The sequence below is a fragment of the Musca domestica genome, unplaced genomic scaffold, assembly GCF_030504385.1.
Source record: "Musca domestica strain aabys unplaced genomic scaffold, Musca_domestica.polishedcontigs.V.1.1 27, whole genome shotgun sequence".
NCBI classification, from domain to species: Eukaryota; Metazoa; Arthropoda; class Insecta; order Diptera; family Muscidae; genus Musca; species Musca domestica.
Genome location: NW_026712286.1, coordinates 1,172,201 through 1,177,475, shown reverse-complemented (window position 1 = coordinate 1,177,475; position 5,275 = coordinate 1,172,201).

Sequence of the window (5,275 nt, the reverse complement as noted above, 5' to 3'; positions counted from 1 at the left end):
TTTTTGGTGGTCTATATGCGCAAAGTAGTACTCTCAGCACGATTTTCACATATGTATCTCTCTTTTGCTAGCTTTTGACACAATAATTAAATAGGGTACGAATCCCCATTTGGCGAAATAATCACTTCAGCATTTCCCCTTTTGTGTGTTGGCAATCCTTCCCCTTATTTATTTATCTCTTTTACAAGCTGCAAAATTATTTTCTCCCAAAACACCGCCATAATTACAATGATCATGGCCATAGCCACCATCGGTTCAGCCTCCACACTTTTATGCGTTTTATGTGCTCCATAACGAGGTATATCACATAAAAAGTATCTCAGAACATATGCCAAACCTAAAGGATTACACAACAGCCACGGCAAGAACATCAGCAACAAAATATAGAAGAAAATCCTAACTCCGACTTGCCGTGTTCCTGAGTAGAAAAGAAAAGAAGAAAAAAAATCGTGCACACGTTCGAAAACCAGATGATTTTGTTGGATCCCAAATCTGAGCTGCCACATCTTCAACGCCATAAACAGTGAATCAATAAATGGGTAACATCTTGTAACCAAACCCAAACTGGATACCCAGAGAATTGTCAGCTTCATAATAATGCAGCTCAACATTGTTGGTTTATGGTGGCATTCGTGTTTGATCTGAAATTAATGGTGTGTGGGCTGAAGAAAATTTGACGAAATTTTACAATTAACGACAACATTTCCGCTCAACACCGGCAACTGACATACGGGGCCCAGCCACAGATCTAGAGAAATATTAGATGAGCAGAGAAACTTGGGATGCTTGTCTACCACTCCGATTTTCATATGTCCGGGCAACAAAGAAGAGAAACAACCATGGAAAGATCTTTGAAAAAAATCAAGATTTGTTTGTTTTTCAAATCTTTTGCTGAACGCTTCAATAAAGTGTATTTGGTGTTTACCCAACAAAAAACAAACCGAAAAGAACTTACGCATCTTTATCTGCACTCACATGGAAAGACGAAACGAAGCGAGCGAGCGAATGAACGTACAAACGATCGCGGAGCTCAACACCAAGGAAATGTCTGGTGGTTATGGTGGCTGTGGCTGCGGCTGTGGCGGAGGTCGTTCACTTTACTTTGGCTTCAAGTGTTTGGTGAAAATAAACACTCGCTTTGTTTTCCATTCCTCTTCTATTAACAACATTAAAGCTCCATTTGATTTCATCTTCTCTACTCGCGTCAAATCATTGACATCTCATCTCGGTCTCTTTTTTCGTTTTCAATACTGTGGTTACTTTTTGTCTGGATTGTTAATTGTTAACAGCATTGCACAGTATTGTGAGTTGCGATTCATAAATGTTTTAAATAAAAAAATAATTCTTTGGAATACAAGTCTATTAAAATTCTGAAGTTGTAAGTAAGATATGGTTACATGATGTAATTTTCTCATGAATTTCTTCGAACTGGCTTCTTGGGTTTCTACACACTGTGCCCCCAACGCCACACATCACCTTTCTTGTTGTTTGTTGTGGCATTCGAGAATAGTAAAAGTACTTGCCAAGGTACTTCATAATATTTTAGTGGTCTCGGTGATATGTGTGAGAACTTTTTAGTAAATATTTGCTAAACACTTTACCAAAAAACAAAAGCAGCGGGATGGATGTTCGGTGAAGTTGTTGCTAAAATAGAAAGTTGGTTAATGAAAATCGAATTATGACCCTTCGGAATGTATTGAGGACACATACGGCGAATTCTTAACCAAATGTGAGGAATAAATATTTATGAGGAAATATTTCAAAGTACCGCAAAAGTAAAATGGGATTAACGGTTATGCTCATATCAACATTTCTTTATAAAATTCGTTTAGGTACAGAAATCTTATGATTTAAGAATTTATAAATAAATGATAGTCTACCGCAGGAATATAGACAGAAATGGCTTCCGAAGCGTACCATATAATAAAATACTAATTATCCATACCAAAATATTACAAAAAGGCTAAACAGTAACCACTTTGAAGTGGGCTTGAGCCCTAATGCTGTCAGACTGGTATATACAGGGTGAGATGAAATAACTGCAACCAAATTCAGACTGCTGTCATTTCTAAGCCACTCGTCCGACAGCTGTTAAATATTCTAGTGACAGCTCATTATATTGTTTACAAGCGTACGAAAGAATTTTGTTGAGAATTTTCCAGAAAAAATTTATTCGCGATGGAATTCATGCATGATAGTGTGATATCTTTATATTTGGCTGGAAAACCAAAAGTGGCTATCGTTAGAGCACTCCAACATTTAAATGTGAAAAAATCTTCTGTATCTCGTACCATCGCTCGTTACCGTGGTACTGGTAGAGTAGCCCGACGTCAAGGAAGTGGACGGAAGAACACAGCAACATCAGCAGAAATGGTTCGAAATGTAAAGAAGCGACTTGATCGAAACCCGCATCGCAGTGGCCGAAAAATGGCTCGTGAGCTCAAAAATGAGCTCGGGGTTAAGCTATTGAAATTCCAAAAAGTGTAATAACTTACACCGCACCAGAAAGAAAATAGACTCAAAAGAGTCAAAGAGTTGTTTCGCTTGGCCAAAAGTGGTGAAGTGGTGCCGAATTTGGCCGTTGTCCAGCAGTTTGCAAACAAACAAAATGATCGTGTTTACTTGCCAAAGAGATCAGCTGAAAATGTGCACCTTCGGTTGGGCACCAGAACTCAAGCGCCGGCCATGGTGATGGTGTGGGCCGCCATAACAGCCGATGGTCGCTCGTATTAATCGATCGTGGCCTCAGAATAAATGCCGAATATTATCGCAAAAATATTCTGGAGGGTGTATTTGAGCCTTGGGCGTGCAAACATTTTGCCCGCAGACCTTGGACATGCCAACAGGTCCCAGCACCATCGCACTCAGCACTCGCCACCCAAGAATGGACTGTTGTGTCTGGAGTATTTTGGAAAGCAAGGTTGGCGCTAAAAAATACCAAAGTGTCGATCCCCTTAAGCAAGCGCTTCGCCCGCAGAGAAACATCCGGGCAGCGTGTGACGGTTTCATTGGCCGTTTGAAGACCATAATTCGTGTCAAAGGTGACCATTTCGAACAAATTTAAACTTATTCTAAAATTTGATGCTATTTCCGATTTTTATACCCTACACCACAAGGTGGTCAGGGTATTTGTGCATTTGTTTGTAACAGGCAAAAGGAAACGAGATAGACCCATAGTTCCTTTTGATGATCTGCATAGAATCACTTTCTGAGTTGATTTATGCATGTCAGTCCGTCTGTCCATGTATTCTTGTGAACAAAATGCAGATCGCATTTTTTATCCGATTGAGATGAAATTTTGCAAACAACATTTGTTTGGCCCAAGGACGAACCCTATTGAAATTGGAGATAATCGGTAAAAATTTAGATATAGCTCCCATATATATCTTCGTCCGATTTGCCTTTTATTGTGCACCAAACGTGTAATATCAGCCCGAATAGCATGGAATTTTGCAAATACAACCAAATTAGGCCTGAAAATAAGTATGCCAAATTTTATCGAAATCGGTTCAGATATAGCTATAGCTCCCATATATATTGTTCATCCGATTTGGTATTTTTGCATCCGCAGCCGTAATATGCACTCTGTAACAACAATATTTGGGGAAATATATCAAATGCAGCTCAGAAATACCTTTGCTAAATTTTATCGAGATCGGTTCAGATTTGGATATAGCTCCCATATATAACTTCGTCCGATTTACATTTTATTGTGCACCAAACGTCTAATATTTGTCCAAATGGGATGGAATTTGGAACATACGACCGAATTGAGTCTAGAAGCTAGTATGTCAAATTTGGTGAATATCGGTTCAGATATAGCTATAGCTTCCATATATATTATTCATCCGATTTGTTATATTTGTTACCCACAGCCGTAATATGCACTCCGTAACAACGATATTCAGGGAAATATATCAAATACAGCTCAGAAATATCTTTGCCAAATTTTATCGAGATCGGTTCAGATTTGGATATAGTTCCCATATATATTTTTATCCGATTTCAAATTAATTTCGCACCAAATGGGCAATACAAGTCCGAATTTAAAAGATACAAATGCTTCGGCATATTTAGTCCTTTGAATTTTAAATTATAATTATAATCATAGCGTGCATGATTGAATTCTCCCATAAAAACTTTTAATTATTAAGTGGAGCTCAACTAAATTAGCAAGGTGGTGTAGGGTATCATAAAATCGGCCCCGCCCGACTTTAGGACTTTCTTTACTGGTTTTTTTTTGCTTTTATTCAATAGAATTTAAAAAAATGTAAAAATTATGGCATTTGACTTTGTTGCAGTTTTTTTATCTCACCCTGTATATAACATACACCGCTCAAATACTGGACCTCGACACTTATTGACCTATCTCGCGGTCAAAGTTTATTTTTGTGGCATTGGTGGAGAGGATTGGATGAGTTTTATGCAAAAGCCCCTTTTCTATCAATTTTTGTGCCTAATTTTTTACACATGATAAAATGACAATTTTTTCTTCATTAAGCTACGCCCTTAGAAATTCTACATCCAATATATATGGATATATAATTAATAAAAAATACAATGAACAAACCCACACATTCCCAAACATTGTATTTAAATGGTTTTAGGAAATTTTAATCAATGCAATAATAATCCAATAAAATTATGTTTAATATTGTTTTCCATTTCAGAAACCTGTTGTTTTGCAGACAAATTTCGAAATCTCGCCCAAGCGTGAAATATGTTTCGTGTTTCAACGGTAAAATGACTCTCTTTCTCCGGAATCGCTTGGAATATTTACGATCATTCAATATTAAATATGTTATATTTATGACTTGATGGCATATTAATTTCGTTGAAACTTAGATCCGAACAATTCATAATGCTTGCTAAATATGGACCATTAAGGTGGAAAGGGTCCATCAAATGCCCAGCTGGAAGCCATCCAGCCAGCCAGTCGACCAGCTAGCTAGCCCGGCTCAACACAAAGACAATTTTGAAAAGTTGCTTTCTTGTTAACAATGAAAATAAAAACTCTTTAATAGGCAATATGATGACCGTTCAAAACAATACACGAACGTTTTTGCATAATGATATACGAGCGAGGAGATCATTTACGGCCGCCAGTGTGTTGGAGATAAGGCGACGATAGACAAAAGAAGACAAAGACACCTGTTGACCAATATTTGATATTCGACCGCACGCACAAACACACATGGCCACAGACTCCGTGGAGGACGCCACCACCACCAGCAACTATTGAATCGAAAGCAAGCGAAAAGGCCAAGCGTTTTCG